At 38.0% G+C, this 26,369-nt stretch overlaps 1 protein-coding gene and 1 non-coding gene across 2 annotated transcripts in view; one reads left to right on the top strand and one right to left on the bottom strand.

Moving 5' to 3' along the window:
- Positions 1-26,369, top strand: part of WNK3 (WNK lysine deficient protein kinase 3) — a 147,693-nt gene that overhangs the window by 6,152 nt on the left and 115,172 nt on the right. The gene's annotated exons all lie outside the window — the stretch shown is intronic.
- Positions 3,147-3,218, bottom strand: LOC125119006 (small nucleolar RNA SNORD52). Its single transcript, XR_007132970.1, has one exon. It is a non-coding gene; the product is annotated as a small nucleolar RNA SNORD52 (small nucleolar RNA).

Here is a 26,369-nt window from a genome sequence, read left to right as displayed (position 1 = left end):
TACAGGAGGGTTCCCTTTTCTCCACACCCTCTCCAGCATTTGTTATTTGTGGACTTATTAATGATGGCCACTCTGACTTGTGTGAGGTGGTATCTCTGATAGTTTTGATTTGCATTTCTCTAATAATCAGGGATGTTGAGCATTTTTTCATGTGCTTGTTGGCCATCCGTATACATCTTCCTTGGAGAACAATCTATTCAGGTATTTTGCCCATTTTTCCATTGGGTTGTTGGCTTTTTTGCTGTTGAGTTGTATAAGTTGTTTGTATATTTTAGAGATCAGGCCCTTGTCCATTGCATCATTTGAAACTATTTTCTCCCATTCTGTAAGTTGTTTCTGTTTTATTTTCATTCATCATCTAAAAACACTTTGGAGGAGTTTCTGTCCTGGGGCAGTGGAAACAAATCCGACCAGGAACCATGAGGGTGTGGGTTCAATCCCTGGCCTTGCTCAGCGTGTTAAGGATCCGGTGTTGCTGTGAGCTGTGGTGTAGGTCACAGACACGGCTTAGATTTGGCATTGCTGTGGCTGTGGCGTAGGCCAGCAGCTGTAGCTCTAATACCCCTAGCCTGGGAATCTCCATATCCCGTGCTGTGGGTGCAGCCCTAAAGAGACAAAAAAAAAAAAAAAAACCACTTTGGGGAGAAGTATATTTTTAGATAGCCCTACATTTGATTGTGAAATTAGAATTAGATAATATTATGAAAATAGCTGAATTTCCCATAAAGGAAAACATAATTTAAAAAAATATAAGCTAGAATTTCTATTGCTGAATAAATATTACCGTCCAAAGTATTTATTCTGGGACGCTTTTGCTCTGAAAATATTTTTGTTGTGACCCTTTTGGAAGTATTTCTAGATTCTGTTAGAGCTACACGAGAAAGTGCTTCATTTGGAGTTCCCATTGTGGCTCAGCTGGTTAAGAACCTGACTAGTGTCAGTGAGGATGTGGGTTTGATCCCTGGCCTTGCTCAGTGGGTTAAGGTAAGGATCCAGTGTTGCCACAAGCTGCAGTGTGGGTCGCAGATGAGGTTCAGATGCAGTGTTGCTGTGGCATAGGCCCCAGCTGTAGCTCCAACTTGACCCTTCGCCTGGGAACTTCCATGCAGGAACGCCCCTTTAAAAAAAAAATGCTTCATTAAATATAAGCCCACTCCAAATAGTAGTGTTAATCAGTTTAATTTCCCACTGTCTTCATCACACCCAGCCCTCAAAGTGAAATACTCTCATAGCCAAAAATGATTATATTGAAGGGGGGAGGAGGGATAAAGCTTTCTTAATATATATGTTCTAGTTTCTTTGTTTAAAAGCTAGTCACATAACTTTATCAAGTATTAACCAAAGACACATTTTTTTTTTTCATAAAATGACAAAGGGTAAAAGTGGCAGGAGACAGACTTAGTCTGGGAAGTATTAATTTTCCCAGTTAGTTCAATGAGTTAGTTTTGAGCTATTTGCTTGATAGATAACAAATTGATACATCTAGTTAGATGAATAACTGCCCCCAAAGATGTTCAAGTCCTAATCTCTGGGACCTATGAATGTTACCTAACATTTTGGATAGGACTTCCGCAGGTATGATTAAATTAAATCTCTTGTGATAGGTAGATTTTCTGGATTATCTGGGTGGGTCCATTGTAATCACAAGGATCCTTTTAAGAGAGAGGAAGGATGGCCATAGAAGGAGATCTGACAATGGAGGCTGAGGTTGGAGTGATGCAAAAGTGGGCAATGAGCCTAGGAATGTGGGCAGCCTCTAAAAGCTAGGAAAGGCAAGGAAACAGATTCTTCCCTAGAGAGTGCAGAAGAAGCACAGCCTTGCCAACACCTTGATTTTAGTTGAGTGAGACTCATTTTCAACTTTTGATCTCCACAACTGGAAGATAATAAATTTGTGTTGTTTTAAGTCACTGAATTTGTAGTAATTTGTTATAGCAGCAATAGGAAATGAATATAGTACACACAGCTGCCATTCAGTCATTGTTCATTCATTCAACAAGTAAATGTTCAGTACCTACAATGTACTAGGTGTTAAGTGCTAGGGACATAATGAGGAGAAAAAGCAGACACAAGTCTCCATTTTCATAAAGCTTACAGTAGAGGGAGTTTATAGTCAGAAGAAGGCTTAGAGATTGGAATTAGTAAAAAAAAAAAAATGAAGGCCCTGTTAAAAATAGATTTATTTGGAGGAAATGATAAGGTTGGGAATAGCAGGCAACAGGGATACTACTTAACTACTTAGTTTTCTTTTTTATTTTGAGATAATTTGCTATAACAGAAGAGTTGCAAAGATTATATACAAGTTTATATATTCTTCACTAAATTTCCTCTTATGCTAATATTTTAACCAAAGAACATTTATCAAAACTTAATAAATTAACAGTATAATTCTGTTAACTATAGAACTTGTTTGGATTACACCAGTTATCCCACTGGTATTCTTTTTTCAATGCTATAATTCAGTTTAGGATCGCACATTCATGTAGTTATTACATAAGTCCTTTTAGTCTCCTCCAATCTGTGACAGTTCTTCAGTCTTTCTTTGTTTTTCATGATCTTAAACTATTTTTTCTTTTTTTTTCATGGTCTTAGATTTTTGAAGAGTGCTACTCAGTTATTTTGTAGAATGTCCCTTAATTTGGGTTTGTCTTTTGTTTTCACATGATTAAATTTAGGCTGTGAAACTTGACAAGAATACCATGGAAGTGATGAACCCTTCTCAAGTGCATCATAGAAGGGGGTGGGTACATGATGTTGATATGGATTACTGGTTATGATAACCTTGATCATTTGGTTATGGTGGTATCTGATAGATATTCTCTATTGTAAATTAATATTTTCCCTTTGTAGATTAATAAATATCTTGGGACTAGATGCTTTGAAACTGCGCAAATATGTTTCCCCTGAAATGTACCCTTATCATTTTGGCATCCACTGGTGTATTTTTTTTTTGTCTTTTTGTCTTTTTAGGACTGCACCCATGGCATATGGAGGTTCCCAGGCTGGGGGTCAAATCGGAGCTGTAGCTGGTGGCCTACACCATAGCCATGGCAACACAGGATCCCCAACCCACTGAGCAAGGCCAGGGATCGAACCCACAGCCTCATGGATACTAGCTGGGTTTGTTAACCACTGAACCACAACGGGAACTCCCTAAAACTTAATTTTTGACATTAGGACCAGTGTTAGAGATTCTAGTCTGAGACATCATCATTCCCATAAAATAAGATTCTTAACATTAAACTAACTGCCGAAGCTCAAGTGGTACTAGTTAATGGTGTCATTTAAGGATACTCTCTGGCCGGGGGCCTCTGAGGAGCAGTTTCCTGGTTTGATTGCAATGGTTTAATGTCTGGTCTTGGCCTTTTGTCAATGTTCAAAGATGGTTGGACGCATTGAGATTTTGTGCTGACTCAAATGCCTTGATCTAGGACAGAAATTTATTAATTTAGAATAAATTAATGAATTAATTTGATATAGTTTTTAGATCATATACTCTAATTGGTCTGTAGGCTAGATACATGGGAAGCTTATAATCAGAAGCTGGCTTTGTAAGTATAGAGTGAGAACAAAGGAACTAAATGTTCCTGTGTGTCCTGCTAAGACGTTGACTGAGTGATCTGGATGCTCAGGTCCTGACTAGATGAGCACATCCTTTTTGTTAGACAGCACTGGAAGACAAGCGAACCTGTTTCTGTCTGTGGTTCATCCCCCTTTCCACATGTTATCTTTGACCACCATCAATGAGAACTTTTCTTTAGGTATTAATACCGTCTCTGTCTAAAAGCTTTAACATGCTCATATGGCCAAGTCGGATTCTTTAACCGCTGAGCCACGATGGGAACTCCCAGTGACTATTATATGCTGATTTCTTTACTAATATTTTGTTGTTACCATTTTCAAATTATAATTACCCTAGTGTGTGCTTATTTCATTTAGTTTTGGTTCTGGGGTGCTACACATGTCTCTTCATGGAAGATGGTTTGTGAATGAGGTATCTGTAGTCATTGCTGTGAATATTGTTTCTGAAAGACAGAGCTTTGAACTAGAAAGTGCTTGGGATTCAGTCTACAGCAGACTTAAATTCCAATTAGGTACCTTGCGTAAGCTAGGAAGGTTAGCATTTTCTTTCACTTGTTAAAAAAGAAAAATATAATAAATATTTCTGATATACAAAAAAGAATAAAGAATAACAGTGGAAATTGTGTACCTATTGCTCAGTTTGAGAAATAAAACATTGAGGGTTAGAGATCATGCTTGTAAAGCACGTGGCACATGTTTGCATATTCAATGAATGTTAGCAACCTCATATTTACCCAGAATAGACTGTTCTGTAAGTTAAGAACCATTTTGAAGCCTTCATAGCATTCATCTTTCCTTGAACAAATTATTTTATGATAAATCTTTTATAACATGGTTGATTTCTTCTTTCTTTCATGATTGCAGAAACAGATCCATATAGCCTCTGACCTGGTTCTATGATTCACTGTTGTGTTTGCATTAAGAGACATAGCTGATAAGGCCATAGTTTACCTTTTGGAAATGAAATGCTTCTTATCTTGAGTAAATACATATGCAGGTTAGTCATGTTGGTATTGTGCCTTGTCTCAGGAAAGATTTTGTGTACATTTTTAGCATTCCATATATTATAATAGATTGTTTAGTTAACATTCATAAAAGGACAGTATTTCTTTTTAAAGTAGTAGGGAGTAGTTGAAATCTATTTGGTAAACTTGTGTTTGACCTCTATTAAATTTATCAGCCATATAAATTAATATTTATAACATTAAAAATTGATATTTGATCTTTGATCATTTTTGGGTGACTTTACCTAGAGACATTAGATTTAGGGATTATTTTTGTAGACTGTAATTTTCCTGGCTTCTGACTATGTCACCTCCATTAGGTATCACTGCTTTCTAGTTTGCCTTTTGTGATTCATCATTCTTTTCTTCACTAAGAACTACTCATTAATGATGTGTGAAAATTACCTTATCAAAGTGGTTATCATTAATTCAGTAGAGTGTGTGTGTATGTCTCTATTTCAGTCCAAGTGTGTAGCTGAAAACTTTTCTCTGGATTTTGGTGGTAGTTTGACAGGTTTACTTTCCACTCACTGAATTAGAAGTGGACCTTTGAAGATCTTGGCTGCACCTTTTTAGTGCACTTTACTTCCAGCATTATGTCTGGGACAGCAGTTGTAATTTTGTAAGGTTGTTTACTCTTAATGCTGACTACTTTTGATCCATAGGATCAAAGGATAAAGTGGAGTAATTTAGTTTGGCACATGAAAGACTTGTATTCTGCTAATTTAATCAGAAGGCATCAAAATGTATTCATTATTCTTCAGAGCAGATCTCATGAGAGGACGACTTCTAGCTAATTACAAGGACATATAGGATTTATTAGTCATCTTAGGTTAGGTAGAAAAGTATAAACACTTTACTTATTTTCAGCTCTCATCTAACTTTGTCATTCCTTGCTTTTGTTCTTTGAATTCTTAACTTTTTTTTCAGCCTTACAAAAAATTAAGATACAATTGACATGTAGCTTTATGTGAGTTTAAAATATACAACTGTTGGTTTGATACATTTATATATTACAGTATTATTACTACAGTAATGTTAGTTAACACCTTTGTCATGTATGTCACATATTTAACATTTCTTTTTTTGTGTGTTGAGAAAAGCTAAGATTTAGTCTCTTAGCAACTTTGAAGTTTACAATGCAGTATTGTAGACTATAATCACTATGCTGTATAGTAGATCTACAGAACCTAATTATCTACTTGTTGCAAGTTTGTGCCCTGAAATAACATGTCCCAAATTTCCCTCCCCTTCAGCCCCTAGTAATCACTATTCTATTCTCTCTTTTTACAAGTTCGGATTTTTAGATTCCACATATAAATGACATCATGTAGTATTTATATCTTATAGGGATATCTGCATGCCCATGTTCATTGCAGCATCCACAGTAGCCAAGATATGGAAATGACCAAAGTGTCTCTCAACAGAAGAGTGGGTAAAGTAGATGTGATGTACATGTACACAATGGAATATTTTTCAGCCATGAGAAAGAAGGAAATCCTGCCATTTGTGACAGCAGGGAAAGATCTTTGAGGTATCATGCTAAATGTATATCAGGTAGAAAAAGGTATTACGCTAAGCTAAGATCAGATAGAAAAAGACAAATACTTTGAGTTCCTTAACTCTTTTTAAAAAATTTTTTGTGACAAAATATACATACTTAAAATTTACCATTTTAATCATTTAAAGTGTACAATTCAGTGGCATTAAGTACATTCACCATCACCACCACCCATCTCTAGAACTTTTTCATCATCCCAGACTGAAATTCTGTACCCATTAAACAATAACTCCTGATTCAGTACTCTTCCCAACCCCTGGTAACTACTACTCTACTTTGTCTCCATGAATTTGCCTATTCTAGGTACCTCATGTAAGTGGAATCATATAATACTTGTTCTTTTGTGTCTGGATTATTTCACTTAGTGTAGTGTTATCAAGATATGTCCATGTTGTAGCATGTTTTCATTCCCTTTTATTTTTTATTCTTTATTTTTTTGGCCGTGCCTACAGCATGCTGAAGTTCCAAGGCCAGGGATCAAACCTGTGCCACAGCATTGACAATGCCAGATCCTTAACCACTAGGCCACCAGGGAACTCCTATTCCTTTTTAAGACTAAACAATATTCCATTGTATGTACATATGGCACTTGTTTTATCCATTTATCCATTGGTCACATTTGTATTGTTTCTACTTTCTGAATATTGTAAATAATGCTGCTATTAACATTAGTGTACAAATATCTGTTCAAGTGCCTGATTTTCATTCTTTTTGGTATATACCTAGAAAGTGGAATTGCTGGATTGTATGGTAATTTTGTGTTTAGTTTTTTAGGAACCTTAATACCGTTTTCCATAGTGGCTGTGCACCATTTTACATTCCACCAGCAATGCACAAGAGTTTTAATTTCTCTGTATCCTTGTCAGTGTTTGTTATTTTCCTTTCTTTTCCTTTTTTTTCTTTTCTTTTTTTTTCTTGTTAGGGCCACACCAATGGTGTATGAGAGTTCCTGGGCTAGGGGTTGAATCAGAGCTACAGCTGCCAGCCTATGCCACAGCCACAGCAACACCAGATCCGAGCCACATTTGCGACCTACACCACCGCTCATGGCAATGCTGGATCCTTAACCCACTGAGTGTAGCCAAGGATTGAACCTGCATCCTCAAGGATTCTAGCTGGATTTGTTTCCACTGCATCACAGGAAACAATAGGAATAACAACAATAGGAACTCCCTATTATTTTTTAAAAATAGCCATCCTAATGGGTGTAAAGCGATATCTCATTCTGGTCTTGATTTGCATTTCTCTAATGACTTTTTTTTGTGCTTACTCACCATTTGTATTTCTGCTTTGGAAAAATGTCTATTTAAATCCTTTGCCAATTTTTAATTGGATTTTGTTGGTTTTGAGACTTAGGAATTCTTTATATATTCTATTAATCCCTTATCAGATATATATGAGTTGCAAATATTTTCTCCCATTCTGTGGACTGCCATTTTACTCTATAACAGTGCCTTCAGTGCACAAAAGTTTTTAATTTGATTAAGCTCAATTTATTTAATTATCTTCCTGCCATTGTGCTTTTGGTGCCATATTTAAAAACTTATTGCTAAATCCAGTGTCATGAAGCTTTTTCCCTATGTTTTTTCCTCGAAGTTTTATAATTTTAGCTCTTATGTTTAGGTTTTTAATGCGTTTTGAGTTAATTTTTATATATGGTGTAAGGGAAACCACTGTTCTACTTTCTGTTTTTACAAGCTCTTCATTTTTTTGCACATGGATACCCAGTTTTATCAACCTTTTGTGAAGAGACTGTCCTTTCTCCATTGAATGATTTTGACACCCTTGTCAAAAATCATTTGTTTGACTATATACATGAGGAATTATTTCTGGATCTATAGCCTATTCCATTGATCTTTATGCCAGTATCACACTGTTTTGATTACTGTAGCTTTGTAGTAAGTTTTGAAGTCTGAAACTCCAACTTTGTTCCTTTTTCAAGATTGTTTTAGGCATTTGAGCTCCCTTGAAATTCCATATGAATTTTAGGGTGAGGTTTTTTTTTTTATTTCTGCAAAAAATGGGATTTTGATAGGGATTGCATTGAATTTACAGAACTCTCTTGGCACTGACATCTTAACAGTATTAATGTTTTCAGTCCATAAACATGGTATGTATTTCTATTTATGTCTTCTTTAATTTAGCAATGTTTTGTAGTAGTAAGTGTTATAAGTCTTTTGCCTCCTTAGACAAGTTTCTTCCTACATATTTTATTCTTTTTAATGCTATTATAAATGGAATTGTCTGCCCAATTTCCTTTTTGGATTATTTATTTTAGTGTATAGAAACATAAATTTTTAATGAAGGTGAATTTATTTGTAACTTATCATTACATCAATGCTATGCTCCTTGGGATTCCCAGCTTTATGCAGGATATCCTTTTAGATTCTGGAAACATAATTATGTTGGAGTGTTGATTTTGTATCTTGCAACTTTGCTGAATTAGTTTATTCGTGCTTGATTTTTTTTTATTAGTGCTTGATTTTGAGTGTCAGGATAAGGAAGCTAATCACTAAAAAGGAAAAAATATGATATACTTCTAGGTTAATAGGAATAAAGGAAACAGCAAAGTAAAATAAAGAACATAAAATAAGATGGAAGGCATAAAGTTAAATATTTCTATTGCTATAGCAAATGTAGACATGGTACTTCCTTATTAAAAAACTCAGATTTTCAGATGGAGTTAAAATATAACACCCACATGTGTTGTTTATTTAAAAAATACCTAAAACAGGAGTTCCCCCAGTGGTGCAGCAGGATTGGTGGCATCTTGGGAGTGCTGGGATGCAGGTTTGATCCCTGGCCTGCACAGTGAGTTAAGGATCTGACGTTGCCACATCTGCAGCTTAGGTCTCAACTGTGGCTTGGATCTGATCCCTGGCCCAGGAACCCCATATGCTGAGGGGTGGCCAAAAATGAAAAAAAAAAAATTTAAAAACAGTAATAAAGAAAAAGGTAAGATGAAGAAAGCAGGACCATCAACCATTATTAATATAGATCACTGAAGAAAGAAAGTTAAAGCATTAAATAGGATATTATAAAGTCACTTACTTTACAGTTTAAGAGGAAGAGACCTAGAGTTCCCAATGTGGCTCAGTGGGTTAAGGACCTGATGTAGCCTCTGAAGATATGGGTTCAATCCCTGGCCTTGCTCAGTGGATTAAGGATTCAGCTTTGTCACAAGCTGTGGCGCAGTTTAGATCTGGTGTTTCTGTGGCTGTGGTATAGACATGCAGCTGCAACTTGTATTTGACTCCTATCTTGGGAACTTCCATTTGCTGCAGGTGTGGCTGTCGAAAGAAAAAAATATATATCAAGACCCTTGTTAAAAACTTATAAGCACCAAAAATATTTTGGCTAATATTTAAAACTCATTATCTCTAATAGGAAATAGAAAAATGGATAAACATATAGCTACACTAGGAAATTTCAGGTGCACTTTTTTCAGAATGGGGCAGATTTAGCAGAAAAAAAGTGAATAAATATAGAGGGACTGGATAATATAATCCAAAGATTACATTTCGATATATAGAACCTTATATTCTTCAAATAGGGAATAAACATTTTCTTTTTGGCCATGCCTGTGGCATGTGGAAGTTCCCAGCTACAGCTCTGATTAGACCCCTAGCCTGGGAACCTCCGTATGCCACAGGAGGAGCCCTAGAAAAGGCAAAAGGACAAAAAAAAAAAATACAATAAAAAGCAGTGATAACTGTTACCACAATTTTTTTTCGATATTGTGAATGTTTCAGCAGAATCAAGAAGATAAGAAAATAAACAGTACAAACATTGGGAAAGAGATAACTTCATCTCTCTTCTTGTCGATGATAGAATATAATAACTGGAAAATCTAAGTCTCTAATATCTGCTCTATAGAAGACTCCTTGAGAGGAATTTAGAAGATATAAGATGACAGAGTGGAGGCCCAAGCCTTCATTTGTATATTAGCTTTCAGAACAATGATTTCTAAAGACAGCAGAGCCAAGAGACAAGCCAGAGGCCACCCACTTGATACCAAAAACAGATAAAGACAATACAAGAAAAGAAAACTATAGACCAGTATTCCTCATAAACATAGATGAAAGAATTTTCAATGTAACGCTAACACATCAAATCCAGTAATATATTTTTTTGAGTTTTCTTTATTAATGAATTTTATTACATTTGTAGTTGTACAACGATCATCAAACCAAATTTTATAGCAGTCCCATCCCAAACCCTCACTGCATCCCCCTACCCCCAACCTGTCTCTTTTGGAAACCATAACTTTTTCAAAGTCTGTGAGTCACTGTCTGTTCTGCAAAGAAGTTCATTGTGTCCTTATTTTAGATTCCACATGCAAGTGATAGCATCTGAGGTCCGTGTCTCCCTGTCTGACTGTCTTCACCTTAGCATGATATTTTCTAGGTCCATCCACGTTGGTACAAATGCCGTGATTTCTTTCCTTTGATTGGCTGAGTAATGTTCCTATATATATATATACACACCACATCTTCTTGATCCACTCCTCTGTCGATGGACATTTAGGTTGTTTCCATGTCTTGGCTATTGCAAATAGTGCTGCAATGAACATTGGAGTGCATGTGTCTTTGCGAGTCGTGGTTTTCTCTGGAGAGATGCCCAGGAGTGGGATGGCTGGATCAAATGGTAGTTCTATGTTTAGTTTTCTGAGGAATCTCCATACTGCTTTCCACAGTGGTTGCACCAATGTACATTCCCACCAGCAGTGTACTAGGGTTCCTTTTTCTCCACACCCTCTCCAGCACTTATTGTTTGTAGACTTTTGGATGATGGCCATTCTGGCTGGTGTACGGTGGATCCTCAGAGTGGTTTTGATTTGCATGTCTCTAATAATGAGTGATGTTGACATCTTTTCATGTGTTTTTTGGCCGTCTGTATGTCTTCTTTGGAGAATTGTGTGTTTAGATCTTCTGGCCATTTTTTGATGGGGTTGTTTGGTTTTTTTTTTTTTTTTTGGTATGGAGCTGCAGAAGGAGTTTCTAAATTTTGGAGATGAATCCCTTGTCAGTGGATTCACTTGCAAAGATTTTCTCCGATTCTGTGGGTTGTCTTTTCGTTTTGTTTAGGGTTTCGTTTGCTGTGCAGAAACTTTTCAGTTTGAGTAGGTCCGATTTGTTTGTTTTTGTTTTTATTGTCAATACTCTGAGAGGTGGACCTGAGAAGATGTTGCTGTCGTTTATGTCAGAGAGTGTTTGGCCTATGTTTTCCTCTAAGAGTTTTCTGGTGTCTGGTCTTATATCTAGGTCTTTAGTCCACTTGGAGTTGATTTTTGTGGATGGTGTTAGGGAGTGTTCTCATTTCATTCTTTTCCATGTGGCTGTCCAGTTTTCCCAGCACCACTTATTGAACAAGCTGTCCTTTCTCCATTGTATCTTCTTGCCTCCTTTGTCATAGATGAGTTGGCTGTAGGTGCGTGGGTTGACTTCTGGGCTTTCTGTCCTGTTCCACGGATCTATATCTCTGTCTTTGTGTCAGTACAATTCGGTTTTGATGATTGTTGCTTTGTAGTAGAGTCTGAAGTCCGGGGGCCTGATTCCTCCAGCTGCATTTTCTTTTTCAGGATGTCTTTGGCTATTCTGGGTCTTTTGTGTTTCCACACAAACTTTAAACTATTTCATTTGAGGTCTGTGAAAAATTTCCTTGGTAATTGGATAGGGATTGCATTGAATCTGTAGATTGCCTTAGGTAGTATAGTCATTTTGGTAATATTAACTCTCCCAATCCACGAGCATGGTGTGTCTTTCCATCTATTTGTGTCATCGTCATCTTTGACTTATTTCATCAGTGTCTTATAGTTTTCAGAGTACAGGTCTTTTGTCTCTTTAGGTAGGTTTACTCCTAGGTATTTTATTCTTTTGGATGCAATGGTAAACGGGATTGCTTCCTTAATTTCTTTTTCTGCTCTTTCATTGTGAGTGTATAGAAATGCCGTCGATTTCTGGGTATTAATTTTGTATCCTGTGACTTTACCAAATTCATGGATGAGCTTTCTGGTAGAGTCTTTAGGATTCTCTAGGTATAGTATCATGTCTTCTGCAAATAGTGGTAGTTTTACTTCATCCTTTCAAATTTGGATTCCTTTTATTTCTTTTACTTCTCTGATTGCCATGGCTAGGACTTCCAAAACTATGTGGAAGGGTAGTGGCGAGAGCGGACATCCTTGTCTTGTTCCTGATCTCAGCAGGAATGCTTTCTGCTTTTCACCATTGAGAATGATGTTCGTTGTGGGTTTGTCATATATGGCCTTTATCATGTTGAGGTAGGATCCCGCTATGCCCACTTTCTGAAGGGTTTTTTATCAGAAATGGGTGTTGGATTTTGTCAAAGGCTTTTTCTGTGTCTATGGAGAGGATCCTATGGTTTCTATTCTTCAGTTTGTTAATGTGGTATATCACACTGTTGGATTTGCGGATATTGAAGAACCCTTGCATCCCTGGGATAAATCCCACTTGATCCTGATGTACAATCCTTTTAATGTATTGTTGGATGCGGTCTGCTAGTATTTTGTTGAGGATTTTTGCATCGATGTTCATCAGTGAAATTGGCCTGTAGTTTTCTTTTGCTGTGGTATCTTTGTCTGGTTTTGGTATCAGGGTGATGGTGGCCTCATGGAATGAGTTTGGGAGTATCCCTTCCTCTGCAATTTTTTGAAATAGTTTCAGAAGGATAGGTGTTAGCTCTTCTCTAAATGTTTGAAGGAATTTGGCTGTGAAGCCCTCTGGTCCTGGACTTTTGTTTGTTGGAAGTTTTTCAATCACAGTTTCAATTTCAGTTATTGTGATTGGTCCATTCATCTTTTCTATTTCATCTTGGTTTAGTCTTGGAAGATTGTACTTTTCTAAGAATTTGTCCATTTCTTCTAGGTTTTCCCTTTTATTGGTATATAGTTGCATATAGTAGTCTCTTAGGATCCTTTGTATTTCTGTGATATCTGTTGTTACTTCTCCTTTTTCATTTCTAATTTTATTGATTTGAGTCCTCTCTCGTTTATGCTAGGGGTTTATCAAATTTGTTGATCTTTTCAAAGAACCAGCTTTTCGTTTCATTGATCTTTTCTATGGTTCTCTTCGTTTCTATTTCACTGACTTCTGCTCGGGTCTTTATGATTTCTTTCCTTCTACTACCTTTAGGTTCTGTCTGTTCTTCTCTGTTGAGCTGCTTTAGATGTAAAGTTAGCTTGTTTATTTGAGCTTTTTCTTGTTTCCGAGGTGGGCTTGTATTGGTATAAACTCTCCTCTTAGAACGGCTTTTGCTGCATCCCATAGGTTTTGGAGTGTGGTATCTTTGTTGTCTTTTGCTGCTAGGTATTTTTTAATTTCCTCTTTGATTTCTTCAGTGATCCATTGGTTGTTTAGTGGAATGTTGTTTAGTCTCCACGTGTTTGTGTTTTTCGCAGTTTTCTTCTTGTTGTTGATTTCCCGTCATATAGAATTGTGGTCGGAAAAGATGCTTGCTATGATTTCAATTTTCTTAAAGTTACCGAGGATGGATTTGTAGCCCAGGATGTGATGAATCTTAGAGAATGTTCCATGTGCACTTGAGAAGAATGTGTATTCTGTTGCTTTTGGATGGAATGTCCTATAAATATCTATTAAGTCCATTAAGTCTAATGCATCATTCAGGGCCTGTGTTTCCTTATTGATTTTCTGTCTGGTTGATCTGTCCATTTCTGTAAGTGGGGTGTTAAAGTCCCCGGCTATGATTGTGTTATTGTCGATTTGTCGTTTAAAGGTTGTTAGCAGTTGCCTTATATATTGTGGTGACTCTATGTTGGGTGCGTAGATATTTAAAATTGCTCTATCTTCTTGGATTGATCCTTTTTTTTTTTTTTGTCTTTTTGCTATTTCTTTGGGCCGCTCCCGCGGCATATGGAGGTTCCCAGGCTAGGGGTCGAATGAGAGCTGTAGCCACTGGCCTACGCCAGAGCCACAGCAACGCAGGATCCGAGCCACGTCTGCAACCTATACCACAGCTCATGGCAACGCCGGATCGTTAACCCACTGAGCAGGGGCAGGGACCGAACCCGCAACCTCATGGTTCCTAGTCGGATTCGTTAACCACTGCGCCACGATGGGAACTCCTGATCCTTTGATCATTATGTAATGTCCTTCCTTGTCCCTTAAAATATTCTTCAATTTAAGGTCTATTTTGTCTGTTATGAGTATTGCTACTCCAGCTTTCTTTTGATCCCCGTTTGCCTGGACTATGTCCTTCCATCCTCTCACTTTCAATTTGTGTGTGTCCCTAGAAGTGAAGTGGGTCTCTTGAAGACAGCGTATATATATGGGTCTTGTTTTTGTATCCATTCAGCCAGTCTGTGTCTTTTGGTTGGGGCGTTTAGTCCATTCACATTTAAGGTAATTATTGCTATGTATGTCCTTATTGCCATTTTATTAATTGCTTTGGATTTGTTTTTGTTGCTCTTTTTTCTTCCCGTCTTCTCTTGTTCTCTCCTCTTGTTGTTTAATTACGGTCTTTTGTGTTGTATTTGATTTGATTTTTCTTTGTGTATCAATTGTGGATTTTTGGTTTGCAGTTATTCTGAAGTTTTGATATGAGTCTATATGTATAGGAGATTGTTTTAAGTTGTTGTTCTCTTAATTGCAAGTTCATCTGCAGTGTCCTGCATTCGTACCCACCTCTTCTCATGATTTCTGATTTTGGTGGGGTAATTGTGCATGGATGATTTCGTATCCTTACTGTATATATACCTTTACTGGTGAGCCTTGTCATTTGTGGTATTTTTGTTTCCTGTTGCTGTCTTTTCTTTTCTGCCTAGAGAAGTTCCTTTAGTATTTTGTTGTAAGGCTAGTTTAGTGCTGCTGAATTCTCTCAACTTTTGCTTATCTGTGAAGGTTTTGATTTCTCCTTCAAATCTGAATGAGAGCCTTGCTGGGTAAAGTAATCTTGGTTGAAAGTTTTTTCCTTTCATCATGTTAAGTATATCATGCCACTCCCTTCTGGCCTGCAGAGTTTCTGCAGAAAAATCTACTGATAACCTTATTTGGGTTCCCTTGTATGTGATTTGTTTCTTTTCTGTAGCTGCTTTCAAGATTTTCTCTTTGTCTTTAATTTTGGTCAGTTTGATTAATATGTCTCAGTGTATTCCTCCTTGGGTTTATTTTATGTAGTACTCATTGTGCTTCCTGTATTTGAGTGAGTAGTTCCTTTCCCATGTTAGGGATGTTTTCGGCTATTATCTTTTGGAATATTTTTTCTGTCTCCTTCTCTCTCTCTTCTCCTTCTGGCACCCCTATAATACGGATGTTGGTGTGTTTAACTTTGTCCCAGAGTTCTCTGAGACTCTTCATTTCTTTCCATCTTTATTCTCTTTTCTATTCTGTATCCGTAATTTCTACTAATTTGTCCTCCACCTTGCTTATTCTTTCTTCTGCCTCCTGTCTTTTGCTGTTAACTGCTTCTAGTGAATTTTTTTATTTCAGTTATTGTGTTTTGCATCTCTTCTTGTTTAAGTTTTATATCTTGAATCTCTTTGGTCAGTGTGTCCTGTAAGGTATCCATCTTTGCCTCCAGTTTATTTCCAATGTCTTGCATCATCTTCAGCACCAACAGGCTAACGTCTTTTTCCTGGAGGCTGAGACTCTCCTCATTGCTTAGCTGGTTTTCTGGGGTTTTCCCTTTCTCCCTCATCTGAGTTATAGTTCTCTGTCTTTTCATTTTTATAGGTTTTTGGTGTGGTGTCCTTTTTACAGATAATAGAGTTGTAGCCTCTCTTTCTTCTGGTGTCTGCCCCCCTTGTGGCTGAAGTGGGTATGGGGGCTTGCTGTAGGCTTCCTGATGGAGGGGCTGATGCCTGCCCACTGGTGGGTGGGGCTTAGTCTCTGGATGGGATTAGAGGCAGCTGTGTGCCTGAGGGGTCTTTAGGTAGCCCTTTACTTTGGGGCAGGGCTGTGATCCCTCCTGGATTGTTGTATGCCCTAGGGGGCTTCTCAGCTCTGACTGATGGGTGGGGCCAGATTTTCCCGAGATGGCCACCTCCAGAGAAAGGCACACTGCTGAATATTCCCAAGAGCTTTCCTTCCAATGTCCCTCCCTCACAACAAGCTACATTCACCCCTGTTTTCTCAGGATGTCCTCCAAGAACTGCAGTCAGGTTTGACCCAGATTTCCTATGGAGACTTTGGTTTGCCCTGGGACCTAGTGCCCGTGAAAGTCTGTGTGCACCTTTTAAGAATGGGGTCTCCATTTCCTCCAGTCCCGTGGAGTCCCTGCGTACAAGCCCCACTGGCCTTCAATGCCAGATGCTCTGGGGGCTCTTTCTCCCAGTGCCAGATCCCCACAGGTGGGAGTTTGATGTGGGGCTCAGAACTCTGACTCCTGTAGGTGAGTCTCTGTGAACCAGTTAGTTTCCAGTCTGTGGGGCTTCCCACCCAGGAGGTATGGCGTTGTTTAATTCGTGAAATCGCCCCTCCTACCTCTTTTTTTTTTTTTTTGTCTTTTGTCTTTGTTGTTGTTGTTGTTGTTGTTGCTATTTCTTGGGCCGCTCCCGCGGCGTATGGAGGTTCCCAGGCTAGGGGTTGAATCGGAGCTGTTGCCACTGGCCTACGCCAGAGCCACAGCAACTCAGGATCTGAGTCGCGTCTGCAACCTACACCATAGCTCAAGGCAACACCAGATCGTTAACCCACTGAGCAAGGGCAGGGACCAAACCCGCAACCTCATGGTTCCTAGTCGGATTCGTTAACCACTGCGCCACGACGGGAACTCCCTGGAGTAGGATATCTTTTTTTAAGGTTTCCGGTCCATTTGGTTGAAGATTGCTCAGCCTTTAGTTGTGAATTTTGTTTTTTTTTTTTGCTTTTTTTTTCCCCCGTTAGGTACAGTTTTGGAATTGTTCAATTGTTTTCCCTTCTGCAAAGTCGGCCTTGGGTTTAGCTCCAAGACGGGTTGGGATGGCAGTGAGGGAGGTGCCGTCTGGACTTTGCAGCCCCCAAGCAGAGGAGGAGAATGGCTGAGGGGAAGTTGCAGCAGCTCTTGGTCTGTTCACGCAATGTGGTTTATTCATGTTGCTAGCAGACTGGAACGTCAGCTGGAGCAGTCAACCACAGCATCCAGGAGGCCTCTCCACGTTACTGGGTTTTCTCACAGCACGATACCCAAGAATTAAAAGGCCAGTGTTGGATGCAGAGTAAGTAATTGAAAGGTGACGTTCCCAGTTCATGTTGCTCCCTGGCTGGGCTCCAGAGGGTTGGCAGGAAGGTGCTTAAATCAGGGTTCCAAATCTGGGTGGGAACCGGAGATATCCCAGGGTGCTTCGTCTGCCTTTTGCTCTCCAGCCACCAAACCCAGGGGTTTGGGGCACCAATAACCAGCTTACTTTCCCCTTGCCTTTCCCTCCCAGGTTTTAGCACCAAACTTTATGTTTGCCAAGGGAGGAACTTGGAAGGCCAAGTTGGTAAAGCAGGAGAGAACTACTGAGGTATCTGAAGTGGACGGGCTCAGTGTTAGGGAGTGTTCTAATTTCATTCTTTTACATGTGGCTGTCCAGTTTTCCCAGCACCACTTATTGAAGGGCTGTCTTTTCTCCATTGTATATTCTTGCCTCCTTTGTCACCAGGAATATATTAAAAGAGTAACATATGATGACTCTGTGGTTTTACCTTTTTTTTTCCCTCAAGTTTAGCATTTTATTTCAGCTCACCAGTGATACCACTTCAGATTGATGTCATTGACTAAGATTAAGTTTTATAGCTTGTCATGACCACAGTTCCAAGCACTGAGTATTGTTTTCAACCCACTCATGGTAATACAGCAGGGGAGATTTTCTTATCGTTAGTATTATTATTTTTTTTGTTGTTGTTGTTTTTGGCCACATCTGTGACATGTGGAAGTTCCTGGGCCAGGGATTGAAATTGTGTCACAGTGGTGACCCAAGCCATAGCAGTGACAATTCCAGGTCCTTAACCCACTAGGCCACCAAGAAACTCCTCATCATTAACTTTTGTTTATTTATTGTTTTATTTGCATTTTAGGGCTGCACCTGCAGCATATGGAGGTTCCCAGGCTAGGGGTCGAATTGAAGCTACAGCTGCTAGCCTACCCCAAAGCCACAGCAACACCAGATCCTAGCTGCATCTGCGACCTACACCACTGCTCACGGCAACACTGGAACCTTAACCCACTGAGCGAGGCCAGGAATCGAACCCTCCACCTCATGATTCCTAGTTGGATTCGTTTCTGCTGCTCCAGGATGGGAACTCCATCCTTATCATTAATTTTAATTTTTTCCCCTCTCTTTCTCTTTGGCCTGCTTTGCATAGGGAGCTACAGAATGTGTCATCTTTCCAGCCTTAGCTCAAAAAGCTAGAACAGGGGGAAACATCATATTATGTTTATTCTGTAGAAAAGAAAGATTTCCGAATCTTTGGAAGGGGTGGGATGCCTGGTAGATCCAATGTGGTTCTGCAGTGAAAATCCATCATTTTACCTTTAAGATTAATCATTTAATTAAAATATACGTGAATGCTTACTCCCCCCCCCCATGTAAATACAAGTCTTGTGGAAATATTTTTTACAGTGCAAAAAAGTATTCTGGATTTTATCAGAAATGTCTTACATAGTAATTTTATGCCTAGTTTACATTTGTCATTTATCCCATGTGAGGTTTTCCCAAGGGTAAAGGATTTTTCACCACTTGAAAATCAATGTAATTTGACATATTAACAGTCTGTAGAGGAAAGAACATGATAATTTCAATAGATGCAGGATAAACATTTGAAGAAATTCAACCTCCATTCATGATAAAAAAAAAAAACCAGCAAACTTGCTGTGGAAGGGAACCTCCTTAGCTTGATAAAGGGCATTTATTTTAAAAATAAAACTGGATTTCCCTCTGTGATGCAGCAGGTTAAGGATCTGGCATTGTCCTTGTGGCAGCATGGGTTCCAGCCACACCCAGAATAGTGGTTAAGTGGCATAGGTTGCAGCTGCAGCCCAGATTCAGTCCCTGACCTGGGAACTTCCACATGCTGCATGTGTGGCTGAAAGAGGAAAAGAACCCAACAACTCTTAGATTTGCTTAAAACAACTTACATCATGTTTAATGGTGAAATACTGAATGCTTTTTTTCTAACAAGGCAAGTATGTCTACTCTCAACACTTCCAATATGATGCTTTTAATTAACATCATGGTACTTGAAATTCTAGCTAATGAAATAAGGGATGATAACGAAATAAAAGGAATGCAGATTGGAAAGGAAGAAATAAAATGGTCTTTACTAACAGATATCATGAGTATCTACACAGAAAGTCTAAAGGAGTCTAAAAAAGTTCCAGGGACTAATAAGTGATTTTAAAAAGGTTGCAGGATACAAGGTTCATATAAAAAAACCCAATTATATCTCTCTACGGTAGGAAATAATTGGAAATTTCAATTTAAAAAGTACCATTTACAATAGCACGAAAAAAGAAATAAGTAGAAATATAACAAAGTATGTGCAGAATCTGTATGCTGAAAACTAAAAAACAGTGGTAAAACAAATCAAAGAAGATCTACGATTGGTTGGTTGGAGGACTCACTGTGGGTAAGACGTCTGTTCTTTCCATATGACCTAGAAATTCAGAACAATTATATCACAATCCCAGCAGAATTTATTTTACATGTTGACAAACTGACTATGAAACTAATATGGAAAGGCAGAGTACTAGAAGAACTAAAATAATTTTGATAAAAGTAGAACACGTTTGAAGAATTCATGTTAACTGATTTAGGGTAGACTTTCTCTAAAGGTATTGTAATTAAGACATGTATGGTGTTGGCAGAAAGGTAGACGCACAGATCAATGAAACAGAATAGAGTTCAGAAATAGACCCAAACAGATATGGTCAATTGATTTTAGAAAGAAAAATGGTAATTCAGCATAGAAAGGATGGTCTTTTCGACATAAGGTGCTGGAACAATTGGACATGCATATTCAAAAAAATGGGAGTTCCCGTCGTGGCGCAGTGGTTAACGAATCCGACTAGGAACCATGAGGTTGCGGGTTCGGTCCCTGCCCTTGCTCAGTGGGTTAACGATCCGACGTTGCCGTGAGCTGTGGTGTAGGTCACAGACGTGGCTCGGATCCCGCGTTGTTGTGGCTCTGGCATAGGCTGGCAGCTATAGCTCCGATTAGACCCCTAGCCTGGGAACCTCCATATGCCGCAGAAGCAGCCCAAAAAATGGCAGAAAGACAAAAAAAAAAAAAAACTGTAAAACTTAGTGAAGTGTTGCATGTGAGAAAATCTTTTTGAATTTTGGTTAAGCAAAAAGTTCTTGAATATAACAATGAAAGATTGTCCATAAAAGAGAAAACAATAAATTTGACTTAAAATGAAAATTTTTGCTCTATGAAAGACACTATTAAGAGAATGAAAAGACAGTGCACAGACTGGCAGAGTATATTTTTAAATCACATATGTGACAGAGGACTTGTATCTGAATCTGTTAAGAACTCTCAAAACTCAACAAGATATAAAACAGTCCAATTTAAAAATGGGCTAAAGGAGTTGCCATCCTGGCTCAGTGGTTAATGAAACGGACTAGTATCCATGAGGGCACAAATTCGATCCCTAGCCTCCCTCAGTGGGTTAAGGATCTGGTGTTGCTGTGAGCTGTGGCATAGGTTGCAGACGCAGCTCGGATCCTGTGTTGCTGTGGCTGGGGCGTAGGCTGGCAACTACAGCTCCAATTTGACCCCTAGCCTGGGAACCTCCATATGTTGTGGGTGTGGCCCCAAAAAGACTAAGTAAATAAAATGCTGTAAACATTTGAAAAGACATTTCACCAAAGAAGACAGACATATGGCAGGTAAGTACATGAAAAGTTGCTTAAAATCATTAATTGCTAGGGAAAAGAAAATTAAAACCATAATCTGATACCCCAGTACAAATATGAGAATGGCTAAAAACCAACCAAACCAAAAAAACCACCAGACATTACCTTCTCCTGGTGAGGGTGATGAATACAGAGAAGTGCTCATATATTTGTTGTCATTTTCTTATAAAGGTATATTTACCTTAGGACCCATCAATCCCACATAAGATAGTTACTCAACAAAATGCATGTTCACACAAAGACCTGTACATGAATGTTTATAGTAGCTTGTAATCACTCAAAACCGGAAGCCTCCCAGCTGTTCTTCCAAATGGGGAATGGATAAGCAGACTGTGGTGCATTCATAGGTAGAATACTATACAACAAATAAAGGCAACAAACTATTGCTATATGCAACAATAAGGTTGATTTTAGAAGACATTATGCTAAGTGAAAGATGCCAGACTCAAAAGGCTATATATACTTCTCATTTATAAGTCTTTCTAGAAAAAATGGAATTGTAGGAATGATAAATAGATCAGTGGTTTCCAGAATTGAAGTGTGAGGAGAGAGTTTTACTGTAAAGGGATGATGCAAGGAAGTTTTTTGGGGGGAGCGATGAAACTATTCTGTATTTTAATTGTGGTAGTGGTTACATGACTTTATGCATTTGTTGAATCTTCATGGAACTGTATACCAAGAAGGATCACTTTTACTAAAATGTAAATTTTAAAATTAAAAATGTGGCTTAGGAGTTCCCGTCGTGGCGCAGGGGTTAACGAATCCGACTAGGAACCATGAGGTTGCGGGTTCGGTCCCTGCCCTTGCTCAGTGCGTTAACGATCTGGCGTTGCCGTGAGCTGTGGTGTAGGTTGCAGACGCGGCTCGGATCCCGAGTTGCTGTGGCTCTGGCGTAGGCCGGTGGCTACAGCTCCGATTCAACCCCTAGCCTGGGAACCTCCATATGCCGCGGGAGCGGCCCAAGAAATAGCAACAACAACAACAACAACAACAACAACAACAACAACAAAAGACAAAAGACAAAAAAAAATGTGGCTTAGGAAAAAAGAAGCTGAGAGAATATCAACTCTTTCTCCGCCCCCCCCCCCCCCCCCCCCCCGCATAAAAAAAAGTCTTACTGAAACGCTGGGCAAATGGAAAGCCATATTCTTAGATGGTTTTTAGATGCCAGTTTCAGCCAAATATGTGTGTGTGTATGTGAGTATGTGTCCAATTAAGATTACAGGATATTCTTTTTTAATTTAATTGGAAAAATTATCTTAATGTTTTTATGGAATATAAATAGCTTTAAAAGCCTAGAAAATAATGAAGAACAGGAAAGTGACTTGTCTTATTATTATTATTATTATTTTATTATTATTAATCGTTCTGAAAGTCATTGCCATAGGAATAGACAGATTGGTGGAAGAAAACAGAACCCATTGTAGCTGGAAACTTACTATATAACAAACATTCAAGTCAGTGAGAAAGAATAGTTTAAGTGGTTCTAGCAAAACTGATTAACAATCTAGATGAAAATACTGCATGTACAGAAATGAATTCCAAATGGATTAAAAAGTTAAATGTGAAAAATAAAGTCTTGGGAGACTACAGTATAGCTATTCACATAAGAGATACTTAATAAAGTAAAAGATATTGCTGAGTGACTTTGGGGTATACAAAATGGTCCTTATCTAAGGAAAAGACTCTTCCATGGCAATCTTCTCCTAGTTTTCCAGATATAACTGCAGTTACTCATTTGTGTATCTGTTTAGTCCTTTTCCCATGCATTTATTTTTTTAATTTAAAAAATTTTTATTAGTCAATGAATGTTATTACATTTATAGTTGTACAATGATCATCACGACCAAATTTCTTGTGCATTTAGATATGTACTAGAAGGCATAGCATTGGTCAGGATGGTTCTTTTATGTACAAAGTGTCATATTATAGATTTCTTTCGAATTGCTTTTTTTCACTCAACAGTAGGTCTCAGAGATCTATTCACATTAGCACATATAGATCAATCTCATTCATTTAATTTATGACAAAGTTGATAATACTGTGACCCATTTGATCCTGGATAGGTTACCTAACTATCTTAACCTCAGTTTCTTTATGTGCAAAATGGCACTGTCAAAGGGTTGTTGTAGGGACTAAATGTCTTAATATACAAAAAAGTTTTAGGACAGTGCTTAGCACGTAATAAACTTTATTATTGACTTTTCGATTGCTTCTAATTTTTCACAATTACAAACCACACTGCAACTATCCTTTTACATATTTCTTCACACACCTCAAGGAATAATGTGAATAAAATAAAATGAAATTCCCAGAGCTCTGGTATGCTGCTTAACTAGGGCTATTATGAAGTCTTAAAAAAAAAAAACAAAAAACAAAACCTCTTTAGTGGTGCAGCAGGTTAAGGATCCAGTGTTGTCTCTGTGGCAGTGCAGGTTCAGTGCCCGGCCTGGGTCGGTGGGTTAAGGATCCAGTGTTGCCATACATATGGCATAGGTTGTAACTGCAGCTTGGATTCGATCCCTGGCCTGGGAACTTCCATATGCCACAGGTGTGCCAAAACCCTCCCTCGAAAATAAAAAAAAAAACCCAAAACTCTTTAATGGAAGTCTTCCTTTTATCAAGTTGCCATTTTTTCTACTCTCTTGAGTTTCATAAAAATACATTCTATCAGGGCATATATTTTAATCTTTAACAAATCTTTCATTTGAACCTTTCTTGTATTTACAGCACTACTGTTGATTTATTTGTATATTTTGTTTGTCATTTTGGTGGGGTTTAGAAAGGGAGGGGAATTATTTTATTGGAAGTTTTTTAGTCACAGTTTCAATTTCAGGACTTGTGATTGGTCTCTTCATCTTTTCTATTTCATCTTGGTTTAGTCTTGGAAGATTGTACCTTTCTAAGAATTTGTCCATTTCTTCTAGGTTTTCCGTTTTATTGGCATATATTTGCATGTAGTAGTCTTCTATGATCCTTTGTATTTCTGTGATGTCCATTGTTACTTCTCCTTTTTCATTTCTAATTTTATTGATTTGAGTCCTCTCTCTTTTTTGCTTGAGAAGTCTAGATAAGGGTTTATCAGTTTTGTTGATCCCTTTCAAAGAACCAGCTTTTCATTTCATTGATCTTTTCAATGGTTTTCTTCATTTCTATTTCATTTATTCCTGCTCTAATCTTTATGATTTCTTTCCTTATGCTAACTTTAGGTCTTGTCTGTTCTCTCTTGAGCTGCTTTAGATGTAAAGTTAGCTTGTTTATTTGAGCTTTTTCTTGTTTCTGAGGTGGGCTTGTATTGCTATAAACTTTCCTCTTAGAAAAGGAATATCCCATAGGTTTTGGAGTGTGGTATCTTTGTTGTCATTTGCTTCTAGGTATTTTTTAATTTCCTCTTTGATTTCTTCAGTGATCCATTGGTTGTTTAGTGGAATGGTGTTTAGTCTCCACATGTTTGTGTTTTTTGCAGTTTTTTTCTTGTTGATTTCCAGTCATATAGTGCTGTGGTCGGAAAAGATGCTTGGTATGATGTCAATTTTCTTAAAGTTACCGAGGATGGATTTGTAGCCCAGGATGTGATGAATCTTAGAGAATGTTCCATGTGCACTTGAGAAGAATGTGTATTCTGTTGCTTTTGGATGGAATGTCCTATAAATATCTATTAAGTCCATCAAGTCTAATGCATCATTCAGGGCCTGTGTTTCCTTATTGAATTTCTGTCTGGTTGATCTGTCCATTTCTGTAAGTGGGGTGTTAAAGTCCCCCACTATGATTGTGTTATTGTTGATTTCTCCTTTTAAGGTTATTAGCAGTTGCCTTATATATTGAGGTGATCCTGTGTTGGGTACATAGATATTTAAAATTGCTCTATCTTCTTCTTGGATTGATTCTTTGATCATTATGTAATGACTTCCTTGTCTCTTATAATATTCTTCAATTTAAGGTCTATTTTGTCTGATATGAGTATTGCTACTCCAGCTTTCTTTTGAGTCCCATTTGGCTGGAATATTTTCTTCCATCCTCTCACTTTCAATTTGTGTGTGTCCCTAGAAGTGAAGTGGGTCTCTTGAAGACAGCGTATATATATGGGTATTGTTTTTGTATCCATTCAGCCAGTCTATGTCTTTTTGTTGGGGCATTTAGTCCATTCACATTTAAGGTAATTATTGCTATGTATGTCCTTATTGCCATTTTACTAACTGTTTTGGATTTGTTTTTATTGCTCTTTTTTCTTCCCTTCCTCTCTTGTTCTCTCCTCTTGTGGCCTGATGACTCTCTTTACTGTTGTATTTGAGTTGATTTTCCTTATCTGTGTGTGTATCTGTTGCAGATTTTTGCTTTGCAGTTGCCCTGAAATTTTGTTATGTCTGTATATATGTGAGATTGTTTTAAGTTGTTGGTCTTTAATTGCAAGTGTGTCTCCAGTGTCCTGCATTTGTACCCTCCTCTTCTCATGATTTCTGATTTTGATAGCATATTTATGTTTGGATGATTTCCTACATTTACTGTATATATACCTTTACTGGTGATCCTTGTCATTTATAGTATTTTTGTTTGTAGTTGTGGCCTTTTCTTTTCTGCCTAGAGGAGTTCCTTTAGTGTTTATTGTAAAGCTGGTTTAGTGTTGCTAAATTCTCTTAGCCATTGCTTATCTGTGAAGCTTTTGATTTCTGCTTCAAATCTGAATGAGAGCCTTGCTGGGTAAAGTCATCTTGGTTGGAGGTTTTTTCCTTTCATCATGTTAAGTATATCATGCCACTCCCTTCTGGCCTGCAGAGTTTCTGCTGAAAAATCTACTAATAACCTTATTTGGGTTCCCTTGTATGTTATTTGTTTGTTTTCCCTAGCTGCTTTCAGTACTTTGTCTTTAATTTTGGTCAGTTTGATTAATATGTGTCTCAGTGTATTCCTCCTTGGGTTTATTTTATGTAGTACTCATTGTGCTTCCTGTATTTGAGTGAGTGGTTCCTTTCCATGTTAGGGAAGTGTTTGGCTATTATCTCTTGGAATATGTTTTCTGTCCCCTTCTCTCTCTCTCCTCCTTCTGGCACCTCTATAATATGGATGTTGGTGTGTTTATTCTTGTCCCAGAGTTCTTTCTCTGAGACTCTCTTCATTTCTTTTCAATGAAGGGAGTTCTGTTCCATGTCAGTGATTTCTGTAGTCTGTCCTCCACCTTGCTTATTCGTTCTTCTGCCTCCTGTATTCTGCTGTTGGTTGTTCTAATGAATTTTTTATTTCCGCTATTGTATTTTGCATCTCTATTTGCTTAAATTCTAAATCTTGTATTTCTTTGCTCAGATTTTGCTGTAAATTATCATTCTTTGCCTCCCATTTATTTCCAATGTCTTGCATCATCTTCAGCATC

This window comes from Phacochoerus africanus, chromosome X, assembly GCF_016906955.1.
Source record: "Phacochoerus africanus isolate WHEZ1 chromosome X, ROS_Pafr_v1, whole genome shotgun sequence".
Classification (NCBI taxonomy): domain Eukaryota; kingdom Metazoa; phylum Chordata; class Mammalia; order Artiodactyla; family Suidae; genus Phacochoerus; species Phacochoerus africanus.
Note: the sequence above shows the minus strand (reverse complement) of the source record. Positions and strands in the feature narration are given on the sequence as shown.